This window comes from Hemitrygon akajei, unplaced genomic scaffold, assembly GCF_048418815.1.
Source record: "Hemitrygon akajei unplaced genomic scaffold, sHemAka1.3 Scf000087, whole genome shotgun sequence".
Classification (NCBI taxonomy): domain Eukaryota; kingdom Metazoa; phylum Chordata; class Chondrichthyes; order Myliobatiformes; family Dasyatidae; genus Hemitrygon; species Hemitrygon akajei.
In genome coordinates, this window is record NW_027331973.1 from 3,162,119 (window position 1) to 3,179,583 (window position 17,465).

Sequence of the window (17,465 nt, forward strand, 5' to 3'; positions counted from 1 at the left end):
TACACAATACTCCAAATTTGGCCTCACCAAAGCGCACAATTTTAACATTACATCCCAACTCCTATACTCAATGCTCTGATTTATAAAGGCCAGCATACCAAAAGCTTTCTTCACCACCCTATCCACATGAGATTCCACCGTCAGGGTACTATGTACCATTATTCCTAGATCACTCTGTTCTACTGCATTCCTCGATACCCTACCATTTACCATGTATGTCCTATTTTGATTAGTCCTACCAAAATGTAGCACCTCACACTTATCAGCATTAAATTCCAATAAATGAAATTACATTCTATATCATCGCCGTGGTCACTTTGAGGAAATATATTTTTGTTTTGAAGCGGGCACCTAGATTTGAACCAGGGACCTCTTGATCTGCAGTCAAATGCTCTACCACTGAGATATACCCCCACATTTTAATGCTGCAAATTGTGGAGGCATTGACAATAATCTTTCAAGTATTGATCGATTTTGGCGTACCGGATGACTGGAAAATTGCAAACGTTATTCCGCCATTTAAGAGGGCCTGTTAGCCAGATATTAGTGGTTGGGAGGTTGCTGGAAATGATTGTTAGCGATGGGATTACGGAGTACCTGCAGGCACATGACAAGATAGGCCAAAGCCAGTATAGTTTTCTGAAAGAAAATGCCTTCGCGACTGGTCTGGGTGCCGGTTACCAGTGGCGTTTCACCGTTGCAGCATAAGTGAGGAGCGGGTAGTGTCGAGGAGTGGAAAATGAAATAGAATGTTGGAAATTGAATAGCCATATTTTTTAGTGGAAAAAAATAAACGTGCAGACTATTATTTGGATGGGGATAGAATTCAAAATACAGAGATCAAATGCACTTGGGAGTCCTTGTGCAAGATACCCTAAAGGTTAACCTCCAAGTTGAAACGTTTCTGAAGAAGTCGAATGCAGTGTTGGCATTAATTTCTCGAGGTATAGTAGATAAGAGCGGAGCTGTGATGCTGAGGCTCGATAAGGCACTCGTGAGACCACACTTGGAGCATTGTGTGCAGTTTGAGGCTCCTTATTTTAGAAAATGTATGCTGCTATTGGAGATGGTTCAGAGAAGATTAACCTTAATGATTCGATCAATGAAAGGGTTACCGTAAGAGGAATTTTTGGCAGCTCTTGAATTGTATTCCATGGAGTTCAGGAGAATGAGCTGGTTATCATAGAATCATTCCGAATGTTAAAAGGCCTAAACAGATTAGATATGGCGAAGTTATTTCCCATTGTAGAGGATTCCAGGCCAAGAGGGCACCATTTCAACATTGAAGGACGTCCATTTAGAACTGAAAAGCGGAGAAATTAGTTTAGTCAGAGGTTGGTAAATCTGTGGAATCTATTGCCACGAGCGGCTGTAGAGGCCAGGTCATTCGATGTATTTAAGGCAGGGATAGATGGGTTCATGATTAGCCTGGGCTTCAATGGTTATGGGATGAAGACACAGGGAAGTGATGATGACTGGAAGATTGGGTTCACCCCATGATTGATTGACGACGCAGACTGAATAGGCCGAATGGTCTACTTCTCTCCTATATCTTAATGTCTAAATACGAGATTTTGAAACCAACATGAAAAGCAAAAGAGAGCAATATTAGTGGGAAGTTGAAACACTGGAAAGTCATAATGAAGGTAAAGTTCGGGTACGAAAGTAAGCAAGCTAATAATATTAACAAGGTTACCAAAAGTGTCTTCTGATACATAAACTAAAAAATAGCGAGTTTGGACATCGGACCGCTTGACAGCGATGCTGGAGATGTAGCACTGTGGGACCTTGAAATGGCGGATAAACTAATTAGTATTTTGCATCGGTCTTCAGTCTGGAAAACACCAGCCGAGTGATGGAAGTTCCAGGTGTCAGGGGTATGAAGTGTGTGTAGTTACCATGACCGGATAGAAGGTAAGTGACTAACTCAAGAGTCTGAAGGTAGACTGGAGTTACCAGATGTTGTACATCCCAGAGTTTAAAAAGCGCTGGCTGAAGACTTGGTGGGGTATTAGTGATGATATTGCAACAACCACTCGGTTCTAGATTTTTTCCGGAAGACAGGAAAATTGCAAATATCACTTCACACTTCAAGCATGGAGAGTCAGAAGACAGGAAAAATCTACGCCGGTCAGTCTGACCACAGCGGTTCAGAAGATGTTGAGAAGAGAATCATTAAGGATGAGGTCTCAGGGGACTTGGAGACACATGATAACGTAGACCAGAGACAGCATGGTTCCGTCAGGGGAAATTTGGCCTCAAAAATCTGTTGGAATGACTTGAAGACATAACAATCCGGCCGAATTAGGCTCATTTAGTGTCCTCTACACCACAAACTCTCCCCCAGAGGTCTATGTGTCTTTAGTGAAAACAGCAGCCAAATCATAGTGAGGGACCTCGCCCGTCTCCGCCGGCATCGGGACCGAGGTGCCAAAACATCATTACTCTTGAAAACAAAGGTTATTCACTCGTGTTGTCTCTATCTTTATTTCTGATAGGCCCATACGAGTTTTCTACGCTCTGATTTGCATTTCTGAACGCGTCCCACTTACCAGAAAACATCCTGCCTCAATCGCCAAATGTTTTTCAATATCGTCCAAATTGACCTTCCCCAATAAGGCATTGCGATCACGAGTTACAAAGTGTTCGTTAAATCAAGCTTCTACCTCTTGTCCTGTCTCATTTATTTCATCATAGCAGATCAAGTATCGCGCACGCTCTCGTTGGTTCGTCAACGCACGAAAGAAAAAAAAATCCTGAACGATCACCTACCCATCTTGTCCTTTACAAGTGTGGAATTAACATTCAACGTGCGAAATGTTAAAAACACCTACTCTCACAACCGTAATGCTCCTGCAATACACAGCGATATCTCCACAAAGTTGGCCGTCTAAATACTCTTGACCATTGGGTGGTCAGTAACCTATCCCCACTAACGTGATCATACCTTTCCTTGTTTACGGTTTCACCCATTGCGCGTCTGTCCGGGACTTTGAGCGCGTTAAACGACCCCGCGGAGGAGAGGGACATGGATTAGTCGAATTCTCCATCTGCACTGACGGAAGACAGCCGAGAATTTTCCCTGACTATTAACTCTACTCTCCTCCTTTAGTCCATCCCTCTCTATCACTTCTGCAGCAAAGGAACTCCGAAATACTGAACTGCCAGACCAGACTCTCCTGCAACCCAGTATCATTATCGGCTAAGATACCATGATAGATAGATAGATAGATAGATAGATAGATAGATAGATAGATAGATAGATAGATAGATAGATAGATAGATAGATAGATAGATAGATAGATAGATAGATAGATAGATAGATACTTTATTCATCCCCATGGGGAAATTCAACTTTTTTTCCAATGTCCCATACACTTGTTGTAGCAAAACTAATTACATACAATACTTAACTCAGTAAAAAATATGATATGCATCTAAATCACTATCTCAAAAACCATTAATAGCTTTTAAAAAGTTCTTAAGTCCTGGCGGTAGAATTGTAAAGCCTAATGGCATTGGGGAGTATTGACCTCTTCATCCTGTCTGAGGAGCATTGCATTGATAGTAACCTGTCGCTGAAACTGCTTCTCTGTCTCTGGATGGTGCTATGTAGAGGATGTTCAGAGTTATCCATAATTGACCGTAGCCTACTCAGCGCCCTTCGCTCAGCTACCGATGTTAAACTCTCCAGTACTTTGCCCACGACAGAGCCCGCCTTCCTTACCAGCTTATTAAGACGTGAGGCGTCCCTCTTCTTAATGCTTCCTCCCCAACACGCCACCACAAAGAAGAGGGCGCTCTCCACAACTGACCTATAGAACATGTTCAGCATCTCACTACAGACATTGAATGACGCCAACCTTCTTAGGAAGTACAGTCGACTCTGTGCCTTCCTGCACAAGGCATCTGTGTTGGCAGTCCAGTCTAGCTTCTCGTCTAACTGTACTCCCAGATACTTGTAGGTCTTAACCTGCTCCACACATTCTCCATTAATGATCACTGGCTCCATATGAGGCCTAGATCTCCTAAAGTCCACCACCATCTCCTTGGTCTTGGTGATATTGAGACGCAGGTAGTTTGAGTTGCACCATATCACAAAGTCCTGTATCAGTTTCCTATACTCCTCCTCCTGTCCATTCCTGACACACCCCACTATGGCCGTGTCATCAGCGAACTTCTGCACATGGCAGGACTCCGAGTTATATTGGAAGTCTGATGTGTACAGGGTGAACAGGACCGGAGAGAGTACGGTTCCCTGCGGCGCCCCTGTGCTGCTGACCACCGTGTCAGACCTACAGTCTCCCAACCGTACATACTGAGGTCTATCTGTCAAGTAGTCCACTATCCAATCCACCATTCCAGGTTTTGATCCAAGCAGTGAGTTCATCGGCTTGTTCTCAGATACTTCTACCACTGAAACATACGCACCTCAGGCCACCACTCGGACCTTGCTCAATGATTGCATTCCAGACATTGTGTGAGATCTTATCAACATGTCTGCACAATTTCTGCATTAGCTGTTCTGGCACCCTGGTTCCAGTTCCCCTGTAAATGCAGTTTAAGCTTCATCATGCAGCTCTAGCTAACTTTCCGACACGATATTACTACACTTCCAGTTCACGCACAAACCGTCTTTATCCACAGGTCTCAGCTTCCCTGGAAAAGAGATCAGTACTCGAAAAATCGTATGGCCTGTCTCCTATACCAAACCCTTAGCCACGTGTTAATCTGTATCATATTTCCATTCCTCGCCTCATTAGGACGCGCCACGTGCCGCTGTCACAACCCCGAAGATCCTGCCCTCCACCTCAGCACCTAACTCTCTGAATCTCCATTGCAGAAAGTCGTCACTCCGATGTCATTGGTACCACAACCGCTGCCTGCTCACGCTCCTGCTGAAAAATGTTCAGGATTTGATCCACGTTGTCCCGGACCCCGGCACCCGGCAGGTAACATACGATCCAGGAATCTGTCTTCCCCTTCCCCTTTGAGTCAGAAAACCAGACTCAGTGCCAGCGGTCCGACCACTGTGGCTTTTCCCTACCAGGTCATGCAACCACAAACCGCATCCAGATGTTTCTGATGGTGATGGCCATAGGGATAGTCTGCACTGCCTCTTTAAATCCTTTCCTCTTCCTGACTGTCCCACAGTTCCCTGTGTCCTGCACCGTGGGTGTATCTACCACTCTGTTTGTCCTAGTCCATCACGCCATAGGGCGGATTGTTACAAGCGGCAGCTGTGTGCACTTCTCGCAGTTGTCGTCATCAGGAACTCTGGAGGTCTCCCCGCCTTCCACATCCCGCGAGGAGCCTTCAACATAGGCGGTGGCCGCCCGCTTGTCCCTGTCTTACTTTAATGTGTTCTGTGCCTGTAACACTGGATCAGTGAACCTGAGCGAATTACGAACTGTTCAGCGTCTCATCTCTCAGAATGACCGCTGCTCTAACGTCCAAAAGACCCTGTTTCCGTCTCCTCCCTCAGATTAAACATTGACGTACAAGCCTGAACAACATTCTGACTGTCATAACTCATCCATGATGGAATGATGAAACAGACACAGGAGACCGAACGGCCTTTCCGCACGATGTCTCATTTTCTTGTTAACCTTGTCACATCTTCGCTTTATCCCAAAATCATGAGATTATTGAGCCTTGTAGTCTACTTACCAACATCCATCTGTAAAGCAGCGTTGCCGGGTATAATTGAACCTCCTGCATTCAGGTTCTGTTGACATTGTTGCGATCAACTCCCACCCAGTTTTTAGATTCAGTCCTGTCTGTAAACGTTTATTTCTCCGCTTCCCTAAATGTGAAAGCGATGAGACTTCCAAGCGTTCTCATCCATCTCAACAAACGTCCTTCCCAAATTCTTGCCGAGACGCGTCTAACGAGTCTTCGAATTGTAATATTTTACAGCTTCACTCTCCACAGAAGCTGCCTAACCTGAGCAAACTGTAACACTCTCGCTTTTATTTCCGATTGACAAGATGGTATATGTGTTTGAGTGTATATGACTTTTCTTACAAATCAGGCATTTATTCTGTTCCCAAACACACATCAAAAGTTATCAGGGTGGCCGAGTGGTCTAAGGCGCCAGACTCAAGGAATGAAAGTCCTTCCGACAAACGGGAGTGTTCTGGTCTCCATCTGGGGGTGTGGGTTCGAATCCCACTCCTGACAAGATTTGTCTTTAAGCATTCAATCGAGGCGACGTTATTTCTGCAAACAAACCCTGTGTTTTTGAGGTGGATTAGAAAAACTGTTGGAGGATAAGATTATGTTTTTGACACTGTTCATCGTATTGCAACAGGTCACCGTACACCGAGTTCTGAGTGAGTGATTTATTCAGAAAAAAGAATTCACGGTGAAGCATCTCGTCCTGAAACGCTGACTGCTTACGCTTTTACACAGATGCTGCCTGGTCTGCTGAGCTCCTCCTGGTATACTCGGCTATCAATATAGAAATGTTTCTGAAGTGAAATCATTGGTTGTCAGATTATTTAATGGATGGGCACGTGAGCGTACATTATCACCTGTTGATCAAAGGTCTGATTGCTGATGGGTAGTAACTGTTCTTGAACGTGGCGGTGCGAGTCCTGAGGCTCTTGTACCATCTACACGATGGCAGCAGCGCAAAAAAGAGCATGGCAGGATGGTGACGACCTCTGACGGTGGATGCTGTTTTCCGATCACATCGTTTTATGTGGATCTGCTTAATGTTTGGGAGTGTTTTCCCGTGATGGACTGGGCCGAAATCACTAACTTTTTAAAGATTTTCCTTCAAAGGTACGGTATTTCCGTACCACGTCTTGTTGCAGACAGACAATATACTCTCTACGACACATCTATAGAAGCTCATCAAGGTTATTGATGTCATGCTGAATCTCCGCAGTCTCCTGAGAAAGCAGAGGAAAGAGTTATACCAACAATTTAAAGTTACTGACGCGCCCCGCCTCTGATCCTCCAAAGAGAACTGGCTCAAGGACCTCTGGTTTTCCCTCTGCTGAAGACAACAATCAGTCCTTGGTCTTGCCGACATAGAGTGATAGGGTGTTGGCACATCTTGTTCAAAACGATCCCCTCTTAGTTGAATTGTATGCCCTAAGAGAGGATCGTTTAAAGACATGTAAACCCTGGAATGGAGATAACTTCTGCGTGCTCAACCATTATCTGTGCCTGAAAATCTAAGAAACGTCTATTAGATTCCCCCTCACCTCTGATGCTCCAGAAAAAAAGAACAAGTTTGCCCAAACTTTCGCTATTGCACAAACCGTCTAATTCAGGTAGCATCTTGGTGATGCTCTTCTGCACACTCTCCGAATCCGCGTCATCCTTTCTCTGGAGGATGGCCTGAACGGAGTGCAGCACAATTCCAGTGCTGTGATGCTGTACGCTCTGATTCCGCACATGCTCGGCAATCTGAGACCCTGTCATCAAAGCAGTCATTCAGAATATTCCGAAATACAGCTGCTTATCTGGCATGTGGAGACAGTACTGCAGGGGCTGTCAGGGTGGCCGAGTGGTCTAAGGCGCCAGACTTAAGGCGAGTAAGTCGCTTCCTAGTAAACGCGAGTGTTCTGGTCTCCAACGCGTGGGTTCGAACCCCACTCCTGACAAATACTCTGTTTTTCACGTGCTGTTATTTATAATGCAATCACTGTAATTTTACTGAAGCGATCAAAGCGTGGTCTGTTTGGGAGTGTGAGAAAGCCGCAATTAAGATAAAGATTTTGTTTTATTCACAACAGAGAGCAGAACAACGGGTTACATGGGATTCGGGCTGCGGAGTTTGATGAGAAAAAGGCCTCGTTGAAGAGTGTCTGTGTCACCTTCTTAACCGTGGCTGTTGTTTGGACAGAATGACATTGGGGCATTCAAACACGTTGTTGGTCTCTGTATTGAAACGGCATTTTACATTGTCGTTCTTAAGCGTACATCTGCCGCGGAGCTCCATAACGTGTGCTTAATATCTTTCTGGATTTGGGAATATCGGATTGATCATTCCGGACTGTATTATATTCACTTTCCGTTGTTTAACAGGCCACTCTTCCTTGTTTTGCAATGCAGATATTTTAAGTCGTACAGCATGGAAAATAACCTTCAGCCCAATTGATTCAAAGTTCAGAGCAGAAAGTAAATTTTGCATCACAGCATATCTATATACATATATCACCATTTGCAGCAATGGGATTGACATTCCTGCGGGCATCCAAGAAACACAATAAAATCCATGAAGGGCCGCACTAACAGGACGGTCAAAACACTCAATGTGTACAATACAGCAATCTGTGCAAGTCAAGTGAAAGAATAATGATAATAGCAATATTAATTGTTATTTTACGCAATAATCAGGGCAACTATGAAGCTCACTGGAGTTTGTTTAGATTTAACCTCTCACAGAGACAACCAGATGAATTACACATTGACAGGATCGAATATGCACGATTTGAAATTATTCACGTAAAGCTGAAACACTTAATACAGATAGTAAATATGATTTCAAAAGTTATAATAATAAAATCTGGACAAAATAAGCGTATTAGATTAAACGTAAAGAGAGTTGCAATTGAGGTAGCATAATATATAACAGAACTGCAGGATACAGTACAACTGATGGATGAATACTCTTATTTTATATGTTAATGACTTGGATGCTGGAATTGATGATCAGACGGACAGGTTTGCGGTTCAGATGAAGATAGGTGGAGGTGCAGGAAATCTAGAGGAAGTAGAAAGTCTACAAAATGACAGAGGAAGATGAGGAGAATGGGCAAAGAAGTGGCAGACATAAAACACAGGCACGAAATGTATGGTGCTGCACTTGAGCAGAAGAAATAAAATGGAAGACTATTTTCTAATCGTAGAGAAAATTGGAAAATCTGAGGTGCAAAAGGACTCAACGTTGCTCGTCCAGCATTCCCTGAAGGTGAATATGCATGTTGCGAAAGTGGTGAGAAAGGCCAATGCGATGTTCGCGATCATTTCCAGAGGAATGGGGTATGGATGCAGCGATGGAATTTTCAGGTTTTAAAATGCACTGATGAGGCCTTACCTTGAGTACTGTGAGCAGTTTGGAGCCCCTTGTCTGAGACAGGTTGTGCTGTCACTGAAGACGGTTCAGAGGTGGTTTAGAAAATTATTCCCGGGTTGAAAGCTTTGTCATGAGAGAAGCATGTGCTGGTTCTGGGTCTCTACTGAGGGGAATTCAGGAGATTGAGTGGTTCGCGCATCAAATCACCCCTTGGACAATCTCTATCACTCGTGTCACCCAGCTGACTACTGGACCGTCTCTCCCCGTGTCTATCACTCGGGTCTCCCGGCTGCTTAGGCGCTCCTGCTCCATGACTAAACTCAGCTTCCCTCTGTTTCATCAGCTGCGGATGAATGTCAGGAACCCCCGCTGGAACCAATCGGCGAGACCTCTCTCGGAAAGGGATGCCCTCGGTTGCTCTAATACTGTGGCAAGTACTCTTTAAGAAATCAAACTCAGAACTGCCAGTGGAAAAGGCGTCTTCGCGTTCCAACACGTTATCAGTTAATCTCCATTTCCATTCCTCGAACATTTCAGCAAATGTAGGGTTTCCGGTCGCTCTTGCTGCTCCCAGAATGTAACATGACAGGTTTAGACAGGATGCACCTCACAGTTCCGCCTTTCCGCTCATCATCCTACTTAGCAGGAACTTGCACCTTCTTAAAAGCAGCTCTGAACACATGGTGAATGGACAAGGTGTTCAAAAAGTTCTCTCTACTCTCTTTGCTTGCTCCTTGGAACCTTCTCACAAGAATAAAAAGTTCCATCCGTTTCAATAGTCTCAGTTACCCCAACATCTGCTTCCATAAATGCCAGCTTCAACGAAAAGTAGCCATTGTATGGGTACTTAACAGTACTAAGCCCCGGAATTCCAAGGGCACTAACAGGCACCAATGGCAAGTACGTGGACACCGATTGTAAATGACACTGGAAGACACTAGACACCAGGATATGGCAGCACAACACAGACCTTTCGGCACTCGATTTTGAGTCAAACCATATATCTCTTTCATCCATTTGCCTGTGCAAGAGGCTCTTAAATGCCCCTAATGTTTTAGCCTCCACCACAATCCCTGGCAAGTCATTCCAGGCACTCACAACCCTCTGTGTAAAAAAAAAATCCCCCTGATGTCTCCCATAAACTTCTCTCCCTTAACTTAACTGTGTATGTATGCCCTCTGGTGTTTGCTATTCGTGCCCTGGGAAACAGGTACTGGCTAGCACCTTATCTATGCCTCTCATAATCATGTAGACCTCTATAAAGACCCCTCTCATCCTTCTATGCTCCAAAGAAAAAAGTTCCAGCTCTGCTAACTATGCCTCATAACACTTGTTTTCCAATCCAGGCAATTTCCCTGTAAATCTCCTCTGCACCCTCTCCATAGCTTCCACATCCTTCCTATAATGAGGTGACAAGAATGGAAAACAATACCCTAAGTGTAGTCTCACCAAAGTTTAGTAGAGTTGCAACATGACTTTTCTACTCTTGAACTCAATCCCCCTATTAAAGAAGCCTAGCATCCCATAGACCTTCTAAACTATTCTATTAATCTGTGCAGCGACCGTGAGGGATGAATGGATTTGAACCCCAATGTCCCTCTGTTCATCCAAAACTTTTAAGTAACCGACCATGAACCCTCTACTCAGCCTTCTGGTTTGTCCTTCTAAAATGCATCACAGCACACTTAATCGGATTGAACTCCATCTGGCACTATTCTGGCCAACTCTGCATCCTGTACATACCCTCTTGTAACCTTCGACAACCTACAGCTCCATCCATAACTCCTCCAATCTTCGTGTCATCCACAAACTTACTCACCCATCCTCCTGCGTCTTCATCCAGCTCATTTATAAATATCACAAAGAGCAGCGGTCCCAGGACTGATCCTTGCAGCACTCCACTAGTCACCGACCTCCAGGCGGAATACTTTCCTTCCACAACTAACCCCTGCTTTCCTCCAGTAACCATTTTTTTTAAAATCCAAACAGCAAGGATCCACTGATTCCATGCCTCATGACTTTCTGGATGAGTCTCTCGCGAGGTACCTTGTCAAATGCCTTGTTAAAATCGATGTAGACGACATCTACCGCCCTACCCTCATCAATTTATTTTGTTACATCTTCAAAAAACTCAATTGGGCCCGTGAGGCACGATCTTCCCTTCATAAAGCCATGTTGACTATCCTTGAGTAGACTGTACTTCTCCAAATGTTCGTAGATCCTATCCTTAAGAATCCTTTCCAATGGTTTGCAGACCACCAACGTAAGATTCACCGGTCTATACCAGGTCTGACCAGGTTTCTCTGTTTTGTCAACAAGGAAACTACATTAGCCGTTTTCCAATCCTTTGGCACCTCCCATGCAGCCAAAGAGGATTCAAAGATCATAGCTACTGCTCCAGCGATCTCTTCTCTCACTTGCCACAGCAACCTGGGTTATATCTCGTCCAGACCTGGGGATTTGTGGTTTTTAAGAAGATCCAACACTTCTTCTTCCTTAATCTCCACATTCTCCAGCACACAGGCCTGTTCTATTTCGACCTCACCCTGATCAAGATCCTTTTCACTTATGAATACTGAAGCAAATATCCATTTAGTAACTCTCCAACCTCCTGCGCCTCCAGGCACATGTTGACCTCTTTATCCTTTTGCGGCCCCATCTTCATTCTTGTCATCGTTGCTCTTCACATACGCATAGAACACCTTGGGGTTTTCCTTAATCCTAGATGCCAAGGCCTTTTTATGCCCCCTTCAAGCTCTCCTAAATCCTTTCTTAAGCTCCTTCCTGGCTATCCTATATTTCTCATGAGCCCCTCCTGCTTCCTGTTTCTTATATCTAACATCTGCTTTCTTCTTTCTCTTGACGAGTTGCCTCACATGTTTTGGCAGCCACGGTTCCCTTTTCCTACCACGTTTTCCTTGCCTCAGTGGGACAAACCTATCCTGAACCCAGCATAAGTGTTCCCTAAACTTCCTCCACATGACTTCTGTGCTTTCACCTTTGAACATCTGTTTCCAATTTATTCCCGCTAGTTCCTGCCTCATCCCTTCAGTTAGCCATTCCCCAGTTAAGCACTTTCCCATTGCCTGTTTTTATCCTTTTCCATAGCAATGCTGAAGCTAAGGGAGTTGAGGTCACTCTCACCAAAATGCTCTGCCACCTGATCAGGTTCATTACCTAGAACTAGATCAGGTATGGCTTCTCCTCTCATCAGCCGGTCCACATACTGTATCAGGAACCCTCCTTGAACACACCTGACAAATTCAGCCCCATCTATCCCCCTTGCAGTCAGGTGGTGTCAGTCAGTATGAGGAAAGTTGAAATCACCCATAACTACAACCCTGTATTTCTTGCACCATTCTAAAATCTGCCTGCTTATCTGCTCCTCGGTGTCCCGAGGGCTATTTGGGGGCATATAGACTACTCCAAGCACACGTGATTGTTCCCTTCCTATTTCTGACTTCCACCCTGACCGACTCAATGGACACGCCTTCTGCAGCGTCCTCCCTTTCTATAGACGTGAAACTATCCCTGACCAGTAATGCTGCTCCCCCCACCCTTTCTACCTCCCATCCTATTCCTTTTAAAACACCTCAACCTCGGTACCTCCATCAGCCAAGGCTGTCCTTCCTCCAGCCAGGTTTCAGTAACGGCCAGTGTCGTAACTCCACATACTGATCCATGCTCTAAGTTCATCCCCTTTATTATTAATACTCCTAGCGTTGAAATAGACACATTCAAACCCCTCTAATTGGCTACATTTATGTTTTATTGCCTGCCTGTCCTTCCTCACTAACTCAGAACACATAGCATCATGCCCTTGTCCTTGTACCCTAATCTCTGCACTCACATTCTGACTCCCACCCCCTGCCAAACTAGTTTAAACCCTCTCCAACAGCTCTAACAAACCTGGCCGCCAGGTCCCTTTCCAGTTCATGTGCAGCCGGTCCACTTTGTGCAGGTCAGACCTTTCCCAGAAGAGATCCCAAAGTTCCAGAAGTCTGAACCCCTGTCCCCTGCACCAACTCTTCAGCCACCCATTCAACTGCCATGACTTCCAGTTCCTCCCCTCTCTGCCTCGTGGCACAGGCAGCAATCCTGAGATTACCACCCTTGCTTTTTAACTTTTGTATTAACTCTCTATATTCCTTCTTCAGGACCTCATCCCTACTCCTATCTATGTCATTGGTCCCCACTTGGACCACAGCTGGCTGCTCACCCTCTTTCCTGAGAATACCGAGAACTCGATCCAAGATATCACGGACCCTGGCACCAGGGAGGCAACACGCCATCCAGGATTCTCGATCTTTCCCACAGAAACTCTTATCTGTCCCCCCTAACTACTGCTCTCCTCTTTTCCCTCCTTCCTTTCTCAGCAAAGGGGCCAGTCACTGTGCCAGAGACACGACCACTACAACTTGTCCCTGGTAAGTCATCCCAAACAACAATATCCAAAACAGTAAACTTATTGTTGATGGGAATGGCCACAGGGGCGCTCTGCTCTCTCTGTCTATCCCACCCCCCCCCCCCCTCCGGACAGTCACCCAGTTAGTTACCTGTCTCCTGACTTTTAGGGGAGACTGTCTCCCTGAAACTTCGATCTATTACTGCCTCTGCCTCCCGAATGATCCGGTTCATCCAGCTCCAGTTCCCTATCACAGTTTGACAAGAACTGAAGCTGGATGCTTCTCTTGTTGGTGTAGTCATCAGAGACAATTGTGCTGTCCCTGACTCCTACATCCTACAATCGGAGCACTGGACTGCCCTATCTACTGTCTCCATCACCAACTCCTAAGTTAGTTAAATTAATTAAAGAACCTTACCCGGCCTTACCCACTGGGAGCAAGTTCGTCCTCCGCCTCTGCTAGCCAAAACCTCTCGAGTCAAAGCCTCAAAGCTCCACTGCTGCTCTGGCCCCACTCACTCACTGGCCGCTCCGCTTGAGCTACCCCTCTTTTTATTTGTTTGTTGAGCTATTCAATTTACGATTACCGAATCAGACTGCTTGGTCACCTGACCTCGACAGCCCAATCAGCTGCTTTCTGCTGAGTCTGAACTATTCAAATCTTTTCATTATTATTGTCCAAAATAATAAGTGTACATCAAAGTAAATAACACTTATTGTCAAGGGGAAAAAAACATTGTTTTAAAGATTGAAAAATGTGGTGACACGAAAAAAGGAAAAAAAAACACTAAAGCAAAGAAAAGTGAGGAAAAAAATATTAAGAACGCAATCCCGGAGCCATGCATTATACAAAAAGCTTCTAAAGATAACCATCAAACCTCCAGCAAGAAAAAAAATACAATTAGATCATGGAGAAAATTATCAATTAACTCAAATGTTAATAATGAGAAAATGAACCCCTTCTTTTCTCAAAATTAAACACAGGTTCAAAGGTTCAACTTCTAATTTTCTCCAAACTAAGACATAGCATCACTTGGAAGAACCATTGTAACAGAGTGGGAGCCGACGTATCTTTCCACTTCAACAGAATGGCCCTCCTAGCTATCAATGTAACAAACGCAATAACATGTTGGTCAGACAAAGAAATAGCTTGGATATTTTGAGGAATTATTCCAAAAAGTACAGTTAATTTGTTAGGTTGTAAATTAATTTTAAGTGCTTTAGAAATTGTAGAAAAAAACTGACTTCCAGAACTGTTCCAGTGTAGAACAAGGCCAAAACATATGTGTCAGTGTAGCTGTCTCAGTTTTACATCTATCACAATAACTATCAACATCAGGAAACATTTTAGACAATCTCTCCTTCATCAAATAGTAATGATGTACAACTTTAAATTGAATCAGTGCATGACTAGCATAAATCGAAGAAGAGTTAACCAACTTCAGAATCTGTGTCCAGTTCTCCGTCATAAAAGTCAAAATAAGTTCCAATCTTGTTTCATGTTAAATAAAGGACACTTATCCCATTGTGATAGTAATTTATAAATTCTTCCAATGGAATACCTAACAAGCCAGCATTCAATATGTAAGGAAAATTAGTTAAATGTTTTTGTAAGGAACGTCTAACTTGAAGGTATTGTAAAAAGTGTGAGTACGAAAATCAACGACTTGTTCAAAAGGCATCAGTCTATCTTCTTTAAATAGATCCAAAAAAGAATTGATACCTTTATTTTCCAAAGTAAAAAAATTGGATCACTCAAATAATGCTTTAAAAAATTATAATAAATTAAACTACAAAGTGTAAATTTTTTAATATAAAAAAATTACAGAACTGGAGCCAAATTTGTAAAGAATACTTAATCACAGGGTATCAATTTAAATTAGCAACTTTAGCTAATTGTAAAGCAGATCCCAATAACGAGGTTAAATAAAACTGTTTCACAGCTTTCAATTCCAAATCGACCCAAATTGGCCGTTCCTTCTTATCAACCCAGTGTAACCAAAAGGACATATATTGCACATTAACAGCCCAGTAATACATTCTTAAATTAGGCGGAGTAAGACCTCCATCCTTTTTCAATTTTTGTAAGTGACATTTACTAATTCTTGGTCTTTTATCATTCCATATAAAAGATGGGATAAAAGAATCAATCCGATGAAAAACACATCTTCGTTAAAAAAAAAACAGGGATATTCTGAAATAAATATAACAATTTTGGTAAAATCAGCATTTTGACTATATGGATGTGACCAACAAGTGAAAATGTAAGTGGGTTCCATCCACTAAATAAATACTTCATAGAATCTACTCAGGGAACAAAATTAGCTTTGTAAAGATCCTTTTTCTTTTAGAGATTATAACACATAAATATCTAAAAGAATCCGTAATGTTGAAAGGAGTATTACCATATATAGAAACAGATTCATTTAAAGGAAATAATTCATTTTTATTATAATTTATTTTATATCCTGAAAAATCTCCAAATTCATGAAATAAATTTAGCAAGGCAGGGAGATTCCTCGGGATTAGATACATAAACCAGAAAATCGTCAGCATAAAGAGAAATCTCATTCACAAGAATCCCATGAATATCTTTAGCTTCACGAAGAGTGATACCAAGGGATTCTAATTTTAAGTTAAATACCAAAGGACTTAATAGACAACCTTGTCTTGTACTCCGTGAAAGCTGAAAAGAAAGATCTACAATTATTAGTAATAACAGAGGCAATAGAGTTTTATATATCATTCTAATCCAATTATTTAAATTAACTCCAAAACCAAATTTCTCTAAAACATTAAATAAGTATTTCCATGCAACAAGCGATCGAACGCTTTTTCAGCATCGAAAGAGATGACACATTATAGAGTTATAAAAGAAGATGGGTATATAATGTTAAATAATCTCCAAACATTTGAAAAGGAATAACGGCCGTTTATAAAGCCTGTTTGATCTTTAAAAATAACTTTACCCAAAAATTTTCCAACCAATTGGCCATTATCTTTGACAGGATCTGAGCATCAACATTCAATAATGAAATAGGTCTATATGAGGCACAATCAGAAGGACCTTTATTCTTTTTACGAATTAAAGCAATAGAAGCATCATAAAAAATAAACTGTAAATCGCCTTTCACAAAAGAGTCCTTAAACATTTCCTACATATACGGAGACAGCAATTTTCCAATTTTTTAATAAAATTCTACAGGGTACCCATCAATTCCAAGGGCCTTACCAGATGGCATTGAAAAAATAGCTTTATGAATTTTGGCTTTGGTAATTTGGGCATCAAGAGTTTTTTGATCATTAACAGAAATTCGAGGAAAAACGATCTTTCGTAAAAAAAAAAGTTATTTTTAAAGAATCTACTGGAAATTTAGATTTATAAAGTTCAGTATAAAAATCTTGAAAAATCTTATTAATGTCTTCATATTCCCAAGTCAGGGTACCATCTTTCCTACAGATTTTCAAAATTTGCCTTTTGGCTCTGGCCGTTTTTAATTGAGATGCAAGCAGTTTGTTATTTTTATCTCAAAACATATAAAATTAACTTTTTAGCTTAAGCAAATAGCCTTCAATAGGATGAGTTAATAATAAATTATATTGTGATTGAAGTTCCTTCCTTGTTTAAATAAGTCAATATTAGGGGAAATCGCATAAATATTATTGAAGTCTTTAACTTGTTTTGTAATCTTATCTAAGTCTACTTTAGTCTGTTTTTTTTCAGGTTAGCAGAATAAGAAATGATCTGACCACCTTAAAATGCTCTAAATGTATCCCATTTGATTCATTTAGATGTACCCCCTATAACATTAAAAAGAAAAAAATTATTTTACCTGGTTTTCAATGAAGCTACAAAGTCTGAATTCTGCAATGATGTCTGAGATAGGCGCCAAGGTGGGTGAGCAAGGATGGCATCATCAAATTCGAAAGACAAACTGAAAGCTGCATGAGCAGATACAGCGATAGTGTCATATTCACAATTCTTAACAGTAGGCAAGAAGTAAGGGTCAACTATAATATAATCGA

The 17,465-nt window shown here is 42.4% G+C and overlaps 3 non-coding genes across 3 annotated transcripts; 2 read left to right on the plus strand and 1 right to left on the minus strand.

The window, feature by feature from the left end:
• Positions 1–342: 342 nt before the first annotated feature.
• Positions 343–414, minus strand: trnac-gca (transfer RNA cysteine (anticodon GCA)). The gene has a single exon. It is a non-coding gene; the product is annotated as a tRNA-Cys (tRNA).
• Positions 415–6,069: 5,655 nt separating this feature from the next.
• trnal-caa (transfer RNA leucine (anticodon CAA)) lies at positions 6,070–6,183 on the plus strand. Its single transcript has 2 exons — positions 6,070–6,107; positions 6,149–6,183. It is a non-coding gene; the product is annotated as a tRNA-Leu (tRNA).
• Positions 6,184–7,508: 1,325 nt separating this feature from the next.
• On the plus strand, positions 7,509–7,619 carry trnal-uaa (transfer RNA leucine (anticodon UAA)). Its single transcript has 2 exons — positions 7,509–7,546; positions 7,579–7,619. It is a non-coding gene; the product is annotated as a tRNA-Leu (tRNA).
• Positions 7,620–17,465: the final 9,846 nt, after the last annotated feature.